The 15,585-nt window shown below is 38.4% G+C and overlaps 1 protein-coding gene across 1 annotated transcript in view; it reads right to left on the bottom strand.

The window, feature by feature from the left end:
- The window catches only part of MAEL (maelstrom spermatogenic transposon silencer), a 77,318-nt gene that overhangs the window by 48,198 nt on the left and 13,535 nt on the right, over nt 1–15,585 (bottom strand). The gene's annotated exons all lie outside the window — the stretch shown is intronic.

The raw sequence follows: 15,585 nt of genomic DNA, 5'->3' as shown, positions 1-15,585 counted from the left end.
CACATATTCACACATACGTATATGTACACATACACATATACAGACACACAGATACACATATACACATACTAACAGCAAGAGGGGCACCCCTTCCAAAGAATAACATGACACCTGCTGACAATGCTGTTGTTGGGGCCTGTGGTCCCTTTTATGGTAGTTGCTGCCTCTGTCATTGCTTTTCATTTCCTGGCTCCAAGGGTACTGTGGGTCTAGTCCCTGGAACAAGGTAACTAAAGTGCTATGGGTAAGACAAAGAGTCTGAGCTTGGGTGCTAGCTCCCCTCTACAATGCCAGGGGATGCCTCAAATAAAAAAAAAAAAGCACAACACCACACAGCGTGGTCTAGTCCTATGAAATGCTGTAGATTATCAGTAGGCCAAGCGCCTAATACTGCACTCTTTTATATATATATATATGTATTTTATTGGTAACTGTTTACACACATACACTCCATACATGATGTAAAATCAGTGGCTCACAATATCGCATAGCTCTGTATTCAACACGATGATGAGCTTTTAGAACATTTGCATCACTCCAGAAAAAGAAAAAACTCATATATACCATACCCTTCCCTCTCATTGACCACTAGTATTTCTATCTACCCAATTTATTTTACCTTTTGTTTCCCCTATTATTTATTTTTTATCCGTATTTTTTTATTCCACACCCTGGACACAATATTTTATTTCACAATCCCACAGATATAAAAGTTTTACCTTTATACAATTGTCTTCAAGAATCAAGGCTACTGGAACACAGATCAACAGTTTCAGGTACTTCCCTCCAGCCACTCCAATATACCATAAACTAAAAAGGGATAGCTATATAAAATAACTTCCAGGATAACCTCTCGACTATGTTTGAAATCTCTCAGCCACTGACATTTTATTTTTTCTCATTTCTCTCTTCCTCCTTTTGGTGAAGAAGTCTTTCTCAACCCCTTGATACTGGGTTTCGGCTCATCCCAGGATTCTGTCCCACATTGTCAGGGAGATTTATATTACTGGGAGGCACATTCCACCTAGGGAGGAAGGCAGTGAGTTCACCTGTCAAGTTGGCTCTCTCCAAGCCACATCTGAGCAACAAAAGAAGTTCGCTGCGAGCGAACCTTCAGCCTAATCTTAAGTAGGCTTAGCCTACCCTTTGCAGGAGTAAGTTTCACAGCGTCAATCCCCAAGACCGAGGGCTTGGCCTATTGATTTGGTTGACTCCACTCCTTGCAAGAATACTAGAAATTTTCCAAATGAACAAGGTGAATATTTCCTCCTTTCTTCCCAATTCGCCAAGGAGACTTTGCAAATACTTCTCTATTCAATGCTCCAAATTACTCTGGGATATATTGGGGCATTACACTAACCAAGAAAATCTCACACCCTATTCAAGATTCCATGTACTTAGGTGTTCAACTAAACTGATGATACAAGTTAAAATAGGAAATGCACTACCCAAAACATAAATTTTGCACCAAATAAACATTTCTCCCTTTGGTCTCACACAGAATCTGAAGTTTTAAAATATGAACCATAACATCCTTTACTCTGTATTCTGATTTACCTTAGTCCTATCTGGATCTGCTTCATTCATAGCTACTCGAACTCTGATCACTTTTTCAACTTTTTAAACACTTCCTGTACGGGTTATCGCTGATCTTCACAGCTTCAGAGCTCTAACTCTGAGTCTCAAGTATCACAGAAACACCTGAAGTTTCTGGGAAAGACAAGGTTATAAACAAACATCTCAGCATCTCAGAATTTAGAAATAACACTTACAACTCTGGAGTAGATGTGACTGCTGTAACAGCTTACAATCTAGGATCCTTTACAATAGGACCCAACCTGATAAGCCATGTTTTGAAATTCAGTTCATGGAGTTTCAATATTACATTCAATCCATATGATTGAGGCATGATAATGTTTATCTTTTGGTTTCTGAGATTTCATTCAATATACAGTCCTTGAGGTTCATACACATAGTCGGAGGCCTCAAAACTCCATTCCTTCTTGAAGCTGCTCAGTAGTCTATTGTATGTATACACCACAGTTCCTTGTTCAATTCTTCAGTCATTGTACCCTTAGGCCACCTCCATCCACTGTGGATCATGAATATTGCTGCCAGAAACACCAATGTACAAATGTCCATTCATGTCCCCACACTCAGTTCCTCCAGGTATATACTGAGCAATGGGTTTCAGGATCATATGGCAACCCCACCGCTAGCCTGTGGAACCACCACAAAGCCCTTCAAGGGGCTGCACCTCTCGGTTTTCCTACCAACAGTGAACAGGTACATCTCTTTCTCTGCATTTTCTCTAGCACTTACTTCTTTCTGTTCATTTTTAAAGTTTTATTCACACATTATACAATCCAACCTTAGTGTACAGACAAGCCTTTGCCACCATAATCTATATGAAAACATTTCCTTTTCTTCCACAAAGAATCCATACCCCTCCCTCATGTTCCCTACTTGTTAACATTTAGTTTTAGCATAATGTCTTTATTACATTCAGTGTAAGCAAATTACAATGTCACTGTTGAATACAGACGCTTCTCAATCATACTCCCATTCAGTGTACTTATGAAATTCTGCTACAATCAGGTATTGTGCTATCCATTTCTGAGCTTTTACAATCAGTCCGTTGTACAATCTGTATTCCTTCAGCATCAATTGTCCAATCTCTTCCCTATTTCTATCTCCTGATAGTGATCTTAACTTCAGTTCACAAAGTTCACTCATTAATGTTAGTTCATATTAGTGAGACTATACAGTATTTGTCCTTTCGTTTCTGGCTATTCTCACTCATTATAATGTCCTCAAGGTTCATCCCCACGTTGTTACGTGCTTTGTGACTTTATTCTGTCTTACAACTGCATAATATTCCATTGTGTGTGCATATATATATATATATATATATATATATATATACATACACACACACACACACACACATTATCACAGCTTGTTAAGCCACTCATCCGGTTACTGACATTTGGGCTGTTTCTATCTCTTGACAACTGTAAATAATGCTGCCATAAACACTGGCGTGCAAAATGTCTGTTTGTGTCCTTGCCCTCATTTCCTCTGAATCGACACCTAGCAATGGTATTGCCGGATCATATGGCAACTCTATACTTCCTCTATATTCCTGAGGAACTGCCTTCCAGAGTGGTTGTACCATTTTACATTCCCACCAACAGTGGATAAGTATACCTCTTCTTCCACAGCCTCTCTAGCACTTGTCATTTTCTGTCGTTTTGATCAAGGTCATTCTAGTGTGTATCAGATGATATCTCATTTTGGTTTTGATTTGCATTTCCCTAATAGCCAGTGAAACTGAGGATCTTTTCATGTGCTTTTTAACCATTTGTATTTCCTCTTCTGAAGTGTCTGTTCATATCTTTTGCCCAATTTTTAATTGGGCTGTCTTTTTGCTGTTGAGTAAAAAAATCTTTTTATATTTTCTGGATACTAAACCCTCATTGATACACGATTTCCAAATATTGACTCCCAATGCATAGGCTGCCTCTTTACTTCCTTGGCAAAGTTCTTTGAGGCACAGAAATGTTTAATTCTGAGGAATTTCCATTTACATATTTTTTTATTCGTTGCTTATGCTTTGGGTGTAATCTCTAGGAAACTGCCTACTACTACAAGTTTTATAAGATATTTCCCTACATTTTCTTCTAAATGTTTTATGATCTTAGCTGTAATATTTAGGTCTCTGATCCATTTTGAGTTAATTTTTATATAGGGTATGAGATATGGATCCTCTTTCTTCTTTTCACACAGATATCTACTTCTCAAAGCACCATTTATTGAAGAGGCTGCTCTGTCCTAGGTGGACTGACTTGACCATCTTATCAAAGGTCAATTATCCATAGATGAGAGGGTATATTTTGGAACACTCTATTCTATTCCATTGGTCAGTATATCTATCTGTATGCCAGTACCATGCTGTTTTGACCACTGTAGCTTTGTACTATGCTTTAAAGTCTCATAGCGTGAGACCTTCCACTTGACTTTTGTTTCTCAAAATATCTTTAGCTATTTGGGGCACTCTGTCCTTCTAAATAAGTTTGGTTATTGGTTTTTCTATTTCTGGAAAGTAAGTTGTTGGGATTTTAATTAGTATTGCATTGAATCTATAAACCAATTTCTGTAAAACTGACATCTTACCTATATTTAGCTTTTCAATCATGAGCACGGTATGCCCTTCCACTTATTTATGTTTTCTATGATTTCTTTTAGCAATTTCTTGTAGTTTTCTGTGTATAGGTCTTCTGCATCCTTATTTAAATTTATTCCCAAATATTTTATTCTTTTGGTTGCAATTGTAAATGGACTTTTTTTTCTTGATTTCCTCCTCAGAATGCTCATTACTAGTGTGTAGAAATACTACTGATTTTGGGGTGTTGATCTTTTACCCTGCTACTTTGCTGTACTCATTTATTAGCTCTAGCAGCTTTGTTGTAGATTTCTCGGGATTTTTGACATATAGTACTATCATGTCATCTGCAAACTGAGAATTTTACTTCTTCCTTTCCAATCTGGATGGCTTTTATTTTTCTTGTCTAATTGTTCTGGCTAGAACTTCCAACAATGTTAAATAACAATGGTGACAGTAAGCATCCTTGTTTGTTCCTGATCTTAAAGCAAACACTTTCATTCTTTCCCCATCAAGATGATGTTAGCTGTGGGTTTTTTCATACATTTCCTTTGTCATGTTGAAGAAGTTCCCTAACTATTCCTATTCTTTGAAGGATTTTCATCAAGAAAGGATGCTGAATTTGGTCAAATGCCTTTTCTGCACCAATCGAGATGATCATGTGGTTTTACTGCTCTGATTTTCTGATGTGATGCATTATATTAATTGACTTTCTTATGTTGAACTATTCTTGCATACCTGGGATAAATCCTACTTGGTTACGGTGTATAATTCTTTTAAGGTGCTGCTGGATTCAATTTGCAAGTAGTTTTTTGAGGATTTTTGCATCTATATTCATTAGAAAGACTGGTCTGTAAATTTCTGTTCTTGTAGTATCTTTGTCTGGCTTTGGTATTAGGGTGATGCTGGCTTCATAAAATGAGTTAGGTAGCTTTCCTTCCTTTTAAAAATTTTTTTGACAAATTTGAGCAAGATTGGTACTAATTCTTGAATGCTTGGTAGAATTCACATGTGAAGCCACCTGGTCCTAGACTTTTCTTTTTGGGGAGTTTCTTGGTGACTGATTCAATCTCTTTACTTGTGATTTGTTTAATTAGGTCATCTATTTCTTCTCCAATCCATGTTGTTGTTCATACCTTTCTAGGAAGTTTTCCATTTCATCTACATTGTTTATTAACATATAGTTGCTTGTAGTATCCTCTCATTACTTTATTTCTGCAGGCCAGTGGTTATGCCTCCTCTTCCATTTCTGATTTTATTTATTTGCATCTACGCCCCCCCCCCCCCCCACTTTTTGTCACTCTAGCTAAGGGTCAATCGATCTTATTAATTTTCTTAAAGAACCAACTTCTGGTTTTGTTGATTTTCTCTATTGTTTTCATGTTCTCAACTTCATTTATTTCTTCTCTAATCTTTGTAATTTCTTTCCTTTTGTATGCTTTGGGATTAGTTTGCTGTTCTTTCTCTAGTTCTTGCAAGTGAAGAACTAACATCCTGAGTAGTTCCTGCAAGTGAACTAGAGAAAGAACAATTCCTCAATTTTTTCTCTTTCTTCGTTTTTAATATAGGCATTTAAGGCAATAAATTTTCTTCAGCACTGCCTTTGCTGCATCCCATAAATTTTGGTATGTTATGTTTTAATTTTCATTTGCCTGGACATATTTACTGATTTCTCTTGTAACTTCTTTCTTGACCCACTGGTTGTTTAAGATGTGTTGTTCAGCCTCCATATATTTGTGAATTTTCTGGCCCTCTGCCTTTTATTGATTTCTAACTTCACTGCATTATAATCCAAGAAAGTGTTTTTTGTAATTTTAACCTTTATAAATTTATTGAGGCTTGCCTTGTGACCCAGCATATGGTTTATCCTTGAAAACGATCCATGAGCTCTTGAGAAAAATGGGTATACTGCCGTTGTAGGGTGTAATGTTCTGTAAATGTTTGTTAACTATAGTTCATTTATCATATTATTCAAATTCTCTGTTTCTTCATTATGTTCCTATCTAGACGCTCTATCCATTGATGAGAAAAAATGGAATTTTCTTTTTTGAATATGCTATATGGCTGGGTCACATTTCACTATTTTTCCACTATTGCAGCACCATTTATTGAATTTTTGTTGATTTGGTTGATTTTTTGTCTTGCTTGCTTATTTTTTAAGAAAGTACATGAACTGGGAATCGAACCAGGGTCTCCTGCTTGACAGGTGAGAATTTCTACCATTGAACTACCCTTGTACCCCCCTCCCAACTTTGACTTTAAACATATTTTTGTCCTTGGGTCTAAAATGGGTCTTTTGTAGCATATAGATGGGTCCTGTTTCTTAATTAATTCTGCCAGTTTTGATTGGGGAGTTTAATCCATTAACACTTAGTGTTACTATTGTAAAGGCAGTACTTTCTTCTATCATTTTGTCTTCTGGATTTTATATGTCATATATAATTTTTTTTCTGTTTTTACCTTTACTGACAGTCTTCATTTCTACATTCTTCTCTAGACTTATCTCTCCTGCTTTTTTCCTATCTGCCTGTAGTGCTCCCTTCAGTATTTCTTGCAGAGTCAGTCTCTTAGTCATAAATTGTCTGATATTTTTCTCTGAAAATATTTTAATCTCCTCCTTAATTCTGAAGGACAATTTTGCTGGATATAAAATTCTTGTTGGCAGTTTTTAGAATTTTAAATATATCATATGACTGACTGCCTTCTCGCCTCCCTGGTTTCTGCTAAGTAATGTACACATAGTCTTATTCAACTTCCCTTGTATGAGAAATTGCTTTTTTCTTGCTGCTTTCAAAATTCTCTTTTTTGTTTTGACATCTGACAATTTGATTAGTAAGTGTCTTGGAGTATGTCTATTTGGAACTATTCTGTTTGGGGTACACTGCACTTCTTGGATGTGTAAATTTATGTTTTTCGTAAGAGATGGAAATTTTTCAGTGATTATTTTCTTCATTAGTCTTTCTCCTCCTTTTCCCTTTCTCTTCTCCTTCTGGGACACCCAGAAAACATTTATTCATGAGCTTCATTTTGTCATTCAATTCCCAGAGACCCTGCTCACATTTTTCCATTCTTTTCCCTATATTTTTTGTGTCAGATTTCAGATGTCCAGTTCTCTAGCTCATAATCCTTTCTTCAGCCTCTTCAAATCTGTTATTGTAAGTTTCCAATGATTTATCTCTTCTATTGTGTCTTTCATTCATAAGTTGTGATTTGTTTTTTCAAAGTTTTGAGTTTCTCTTTTTCTTCACCCAATGTCTTCTTTATAACCTCCCTCAACTCACTGATCTGATTTTTGATGAGATGTTCCATGTCTGTTCAAACATCTTGAATCGTTTCAACTCCTGTATCTCATCTGAAGTGCTGTTCTTTTTCCTTTAACTGGGCCATATCTTTGATCTTCCTAGTATGACTTGTTACTTGTTGTTGGCATCTAGGCATCTGGTTTCCTTAATTAGTTTATTCTGGAGGTTGTTTTCACCCTTTTACTCAGGATTTTCTTGCTGGCTGGCTGGTTTTGTTCTTTATCTGTTCTTTGATATTCAGTTCAGCTTATTCTAGACCGCTATCATAGGTTCTGTTTAACTGATAAGAATTTTTCAGTTGCTTTTCTGTTCCCTGCCCTGCCTATATGGAGTTTTGCTTGTTTGTTTTTTGAGGAGGGGCTTCCTCAGATATTACAGACCCTATTCAGATTTTCCCCAACCAGACAGGTCCATGTCTCAGATCGAAATTATAGCCACCATCAGTTTTACCTGAGGGTGAGACCCAGCAGTTTGACAGATTTTCCTATGAAGTCTTTGGACTTTGTGCTTTTCTTTTCCTGCCCAGCAGCATGTGGCACTTGTCTGCCCATAGCTTCCCACAGGCATAAAGCGATGTGGTGACTTTAGCAGACTCTCACTGAGGAGATGTGGTTGAGACAGAGGTGAGTTAATACGATGGCTTTAATTGCTTCAAGGCCTAAATTCCTTGAAGAAGGAATTCCATTTGAGCTGGGCCCCACCTTTCTCTTGGGGTAGATACATTCTTCAGGGAATTAACTCCTTTCACCTGACTACTTACTTTGTCTCTCATACAAGCCTAATTTCACCCTTACCTGGGGCAGTGCTGGAGGCTGAGAGAGCTTCCAGTTTGGTGTGGGGTGTCTCAGTTGTTCCACTGGGTCCAGGCTGGTGTACTGTGTGTGTCCAGTCACTGATGTGCCCCCAGCAGTTGTTCTATACTGTTCCTGGCTATTTACTAGCTGCTGTGGAGGATGAACTAAATTTCACACCTCACTAAGCCACCATCTTGCTCTGCCTCCTTGTACTGTGCGTTAGGGAATCTCCTTAATGGTCACACCACCATGCTAATAGAAACAGATCCCAAACCTAATTAAGTTGACTGCGACATGGTTCAAAGAAAGGAAGTTGACTACTAGTCCAGTGACAGGTGGCTGCCTATGAGTTCAGTCAGCAGGAACCATAGATCTTTCCTATCATCACACATAAGGTCAAGCAGGGCCCCAAAAGGGGACCCTAACTGGGAACTGAAACTTGAAATTTTACTTGATTGGACATTCAAATCAAAGCTCCTACTCCTAACACCATCTAATTAATAAAAATATACAAAAAGGAACTTGGCAATTACTTTGCTGTGATAGACTTGGTCAACATGTTCCAATAACTCAAGAATCCTAACCTCTGCCACCAAGATTTTAAGCTATCTTTAAAAATACAAACACAAAAAAACAAAACCATGAAATACTGATACTATACAGCATATCTCCAAACCAATTTAGGGGCAAAACTAAAGAGGGCTGATCAAATAGTGTGCTGCCACAAGAAGGAAAGAAGTCGCACATCCAACACTGTGAATGAACCTGTGGGACATTCAGTGAGGCAAAACATGCCAGAAATAAAAGAGCAAATATTGTATGATCTCATTTAGAAAATACTTAAAAGAAAACAGGGGCCTAAACTGTAAGCTTTTATAGCAGTCACATTTAGTCTGGAGTAGTAATTGCAACTTCCAGATTTTGAGAGGCTGTCTGATATATGTATAACCTGGTATTATAGATAAGAACGAAGCCTTATCTTCTATCTCTAAAGGTCAGGATTTAGGTAATTCAGAACACCAGGATAAGTAAGACATTGTCTATATTTTAAAACTTCATCTATTCTTTGAGACTAAAGGAAGAAAGTGTTATTTTGTCCAGAACCTAAATTTTCTGTAGCACACAATCTAATTCAACCTGTCTGGAAAGATCATTTAAACAATCCAAACACAGGGAGTCCAGAATAAGAATGAGGGCCTTTAATCTTGTAGAGCTTACTGTAACTCCTGGATACATTCCAGAGTATATAAAGCAGATAATCAAAAAGCATTGGTAGGTGTGCAAGGGTAGTTCAGTGGTAGAATTCTCACCTGACACGGAGAAGACCTGGGTTTGATTCCCGGTCCACACACTTCCCTCAACAAAACAAACAAAGCAAGCAAAAATCAAACACAAAACAAACAAAATGTTTGTTTTTGCCCTCCCCTCTACTTGGGACATGACATCCAGGGGTGAAAGTCTCCCTGGCAGTGTAGGAGATGACTCCCAAGGATCATTCCACAGCCTTGGTACTGTGGGAACAACAATGCCAACCTGACCAAAAGTGGGAAAAGAAATGGAACAAAAAGGTATCAGTGGCTGAGAGAATTCAAATAGAGTTGAGAAGCTACTCATACACACACTACAGTTAGACGCTGCTACCTATCATAACTTGCCAAACTCCAACCAAAACCATTCCTGCCTATCCTAAAGAACACCTAGGGCGATATATAAGATTCTACAAAGGTTCCATACACTAGGGTAACTTTTCAGAAACCTACAACCTCCAAATGGGTCCCTGGACCAGATAAGTCCTGAAATGCAGAAGGGCCAGCCTTTCCAGATCATCAACTGGTTCCATCTCCCTATTCCATATTATCAACAGCCCCTTCCAACATGAAAAAGTTAGAACAGGTATAGCCCAAATACCCTTAAAGAGTGGAAGAAAGATCAAAGGAGACGATGGAGTTATTCAGAGAAGGCAGGGTTTAACAAATGATATCACTGCTGAATCATTAAATTGATATCTCTTCTAGCCTCTAGTATCTTCAAGCAGCTGGAAGTAAAACTGTAGAACTATAACCCATACCAAACTCTGAAATCTGTTCTACAACTACCTGTTGCCATGTGCTTTGAGATTTATTGTTCTGTATATATTTTATTTTTCACAAAAAATTTGACTGTGATGATAAATGACAGTTGTATGATGATACTGTGAATGACTGATTGTACACTTTGGATGACTACATGGTATATGAGTATATTATATAAAAAAGAATAGAAGGATAAGGTGAAGTTACAAAAGAGAAGATAGGATTTAACAAATGAGTATAATTCCTAAATCATTATATTGATATTTCTTTTAATGTCCAGTGTCGTGGAGCAACCAGAAGGAAAAACCTAAAATTATGGAACTGAAACCCATATGAACTCTCAAATCTGTTCTATAAATAATCATGTGATATGCTTTGAAACTTATTGCTTTTTTGTATATATGTTATTTTTCAGAATTAAGTTTTTGAAAACAAACAAAAAACTAAAGAGGGCCGCTGAGAGGACCTAGCAACACGCATACAATATTTACAGGAATAAGGTTGGGCAATAGCACCCAGAAAATACAAGGGCCAAACTCTGTCAAATTCTTATAGATCATGTGGTCTTCTAAGAGGAAACAAGTTCCTATTACCATCAAACACAAGCTCACTAAGACATGCAGAACACCTATCAGGAATTTTTCTTATTCTGGTGGTAACACATCTTACATCTTGTACAGCTCACATGGAAAATCACTACATATACTGCTTTCCCTGAGAAGAGCCTAATAATAAACCTCAGCATTGGCACAACGGGCCATTTCACAAGTCATACCCCTTTTCCCCACCAGAAATGGATTTTACATAAGAGGTCTTAGCTACTTCAAATTATGCATCTTGGAGTCTTTGGATTAAGCATAACCAACATTTCCTATGGGCTCTTTGGATTAAGGGACTCCCCTTGTCCACCAATTGACATACCCCCTTAGAGAATATAGATCCTGGCTGTTTACTGTTCTTTTCTAGAGATGGAGGCACTTAACAAGACCACATTGGTCAGCCTGTGCACACAAATTCCTATAACGCCATGGATGAGAGATAACTCTTATTAGAAGCTCAGTGTGGTCACTGAAGCCTCAGTGGTAATATGGAAATGATACTTGCAGGTAAAGGCTAAACATGACAAACAGGGCCTTTCCAAATTATAGCAAGATGTGGCTTTCCCCATGCTCAGCCTCTTGTCCATGAATCTTGAGAAGCTGGTGATGGTGCCCTCACTGCTCCTCTTCAAGCCAAGTGGGAGGCCCCTTGGACCAACTGTCTGCTAGTATAACGCAATGATAGTGACACTATCACTGAATATGATGCAGCTCGCTGGAGGGCCATGGTGTATCACCTGGCCTCAAACACCTTGTTACCTAAGATGACTGCATGGAGTCTGAGAAGTTGGCAGAGTTGGAAGCAGTTCAATTAGCCCTCCAGGATGCTCTGAGCCACCAGTTGCCCAATCTGTGAATCTTTACTAACTCTTGGGTGGTGACCAAGGAGCTGGGAGCAGGGAGGTCAGGCCAACAGAAACAGAATAATTTTCATACACAAGGAAGGTCCTTGGGCCAGTGCTCTACAATTGGAAATAGCTTGCAGTCTCACCCATTTCCACATGCTCTACTCACCACACAGGAATTACTGTTCACTGACACTGCTGATAATCTACCTAAAATTCCTTTCTGCACAGCAGGTTCTTCAGAGACTTCCCACTCGGGCTCCTAAAGTTTCTCCTAACAACTGGTAGTCTAGACCCATGATACTTCAAGGCTCAGAGGTTCCTTGGCCCTGATAGAGTAGGAACATAAAAAGGTATTGTCTCTAGGCCCACGACTGACCAAGACAGTTACTAAAGGTTGTGACAGTTACTAAAGTGTGCTCCAAACTCAGACACTGGCACTTCATAGATGGGTCATGTTCCACAGGAGTGGTAGGTGTGGAAGTAAAATAAACCCTTCTCCTGCTGCCATGTTAATTACATAGAACCACTTCTCATCACTAACAGAACTACCAGGAAGTATAGATTATTGCTCCCAGATCAAACAGTGTGATGGTCTGGGTCACCTTTAGAGGTGAAGAGAAGTTATGTCTGGTCACATAAAAAAATGACCTCCTTTTACCCTGGCACAGGTACCTATTGCCAAACAAGACACGACACTGGGGCTGACAAGCACCAGACATAAAGCAAGCTGTGAGAGAAAGCAGGGTACAATTTCTTGAAAGGGAGGAAAACCACCATGTCTGATTGTCATGATACAAACAGCAGGCTCAGCAGCTGGCCCTCCCTGCCTGGTATGTTAATGATTATGCTGGCTCTAGGTTTTAGCATTTTTGCTGGCTGCATGGGTCATAGACTAATTTACTGACCCATGAGGTCTCACCACACAGGCCCAGGAATGCTCAAACAATACTCTGTTAAGCTTAAAATTGCACCATGAATGGGACAGAGGAGATCACCAGCTACTCCTCAACTGCCTATGCTCAGCATCCCACAACGTGTAGCTAATGGCCCAAAGTTATCCAACACACATTTCAAAGATATATATCCAACATATATATATATCCATTGGCAACAATGCTTGACTGATTCCCATTCCAGGGCATAACCTAAATGAGATTCTCATACAACACAAATGGCCTCACAAATGTAATAAAATCAAACATGCATGGCTTAATTTTCTTCTGCTCTATCTTGCTGGACATACTGTTCCAAGGCAAGAGCTTGGACATATTCTCCCTGTGGTGGGTAATGTGAGAGGCCCTGCAGAAACATGCAGTTACCTTTGCTAAGTACATCCCACAATACCCCTTAAAAGTCTTGTGATGACAATCTTTTACAGAAACCTGCAGAGATATCAAGACTAGAGCTGCTCAATTGTATTTAATAGCCCACGTCAAAACTCCCCATACGTTTTGGATGGTTACCTGGATGGATACCTTTCCCACATTTGGCCCCCCCCCGACATCACCACCTAAGAGAATACTGCCCCAACCCACAAGTTTATCAATGAGGATGACACTGCCCAAAACCATACCAAGGGTCACCCACTGCTACAACATAATCCTGATCAACCAGAGCCACCCCTATGCTAATGAATCTAAACACTGCCTTGAGAAATGGGAAAACTGTCAGAATACCACTTGGCTAAAATGACAGACTGCCTAACCATGGCGATGCTTGCCACCTGAGTTGTGCCTCCCAATACTGCCTGGTGCTATGCTGTCCCCTACTGGCAATCAAAACATTGTATCTTTAACATTAGAGAACAGGGACAACCTTCCAACATCTCTGAGGCCCACAAATTTGCCCTCAGTCGTTCGCCTGATAGCCCATTCCTCGGTATGCTAATAGGGCTGAGGAATAGACTTCCTAATTCAGGTAGTCTTGATAACAGCCTAGCTTTAGAGTAATTCTTGGCCAAAGAAGGGAGTACTGTGTCATAAGAAGCACCTCCTGCTGCATGTATATTAATATTTCAGGGCAAGTCAAAATCAACTTATAAAAGATGGCTCAAGAGATTAAGGTGTTTCACGATAAAACCAAAGGTTTTCAACAGATATTTCAAAACTTCCAACATTTTCTCTGGCTATTTCCTAGAGGGTGGGGGGAATAGCTACCCAAAGCCATTTGTTCTTAGTTTTACTATTTATTGGCATTTTTATAATAATTAATATCCCTAGGTACCTTACGTACTGACTCAATAATGCTAAGCCCCTGGCAGCAAATGTATCAGTCACCCTTACTGCCACACTCCTCCAAATAAATGATGCTGAAGCATCAAGGGATGAATGATTACAACTATCAAAACTGGGTGTGCTGCCTCGGCACCTATCTTACTTTAGCTAAGCCACATGCCTCAACACTGACCTTTGATCTGGTTAGTAAAGTTTTCCACTGCTGGGACTTCAACTTCTCAGAGCTCAAACCTACATCTGTAGCTACAACCTGAACCCACAGATGTCCCTACATGATAAGCTAACAATCTCCACTGTCTTCAGACCCCCATTTCTTTCCCTTTTTATTCAAGGTTGCTTTAAACCAATCCTTGACTCCCATGGGAGATCTACTAACCTCCATTCCTGAATCACAATAAAGGCACAAGCCCATTTGCTCTGTTGTGTGCTCCCCACCCACTGGCTGAGCCTCCCAAGCAGACTACACACCCTGCAGAATTCCTGTTGACCAGTCACCGTACCCCCTCTCTCTGGGAACTGTGAATGACAAAACTATCTTTTCTCATGCATCATGGTTCAATTTCCCATTGTGTCAACCTCCACTTGGACCACAATTTTAAAAGTCCAACTTAACTAATTTGAAATGTATAACAACCCTCATAATAACGCATAGTCTTTCTTCTCACATGTCCACACAACATTCACAGAAACTGATTAGATATCAGGTTAGGAGGAAAAAAGAAAACCCCCAACACCAGTAACTTCCATAAAGTATAAATATTACAAATAATACTCTAACCACAATGCTTGATGTTAGAATTTACTAATAAAACCTTTAGAAAGGTCTTTCCACCTGGACATTTAAAAGCTTCCTATTAAACAGCTACTGGGTTTAAAAGAGAGTTGGAATTACAGAATCTTAAATGACAATGAGAATACTATATAAAAGAATCTATGAGATAAACTGAAAGCAATGATAGAAAATCCATTCTACTAAGCACTTATCAACAAAACTGAATTAAATTCCTAAGCCAAAAAACTAGAAAAAGAACCACAAAGTACCAAAGAAAAAAGATAAAAGCAAAAATGAATGAGGAAGAGAACAGAAAACAGATCTAATAAATTCAAATTCTGTTTTGGAAAAAAAAAAAAAATAGACAAACTGCTAAATGGATTAGGGAAAAAAAGAAAAAATAACCATTGAAACAAGAAAATTTAAAAATCATGAGAAATTACCTTGTGGACTTCTAAACAAATTTTAAAATGAAAAAAACTGCTTATAAAAGCCTTTATTGGGACCACTGGCAAAAATGAGTATGTTCTTCAAATTATATAATAGTACTTTTATTGATCATAATACCCTGATTTTTATAATTATACTGTGATGATTTAAGAGAATGTTATTGTTCTTAGGAAGCACACCCTGAAGTATTTAGGGGTAAAGGGGCATCAAGTCTGCAACTTCCACTAACATAGTTCATTTTAGAATAACCAACACGCATATATTTAGAGAAAAAATGATAAAGAAAATGTATTAAAACGATAACAATTAGGGAATCTGAAAAACGGTTATATGGGGCTTCTTTGTACTA

This window comes from Tamandua tetradactyla, chromosome 4 (genome assembly GCF_023851605.1).
Source record: "Tamandua tetradactyla isolate mTamTet1 chromosome 4, mTamTet1.pri, whole genome shotgun sequence".
NCBI lineage: Eukaryota > Metazoa > Chordata > Mammalia > Pilosa > Myrmecophagidae > Tamandua > Tamandua tetradactyla.
Note: the sequence above shows the minus strand (reverse complement) of the source record. Positions and strands in the feature narration are given on the sequence as shown.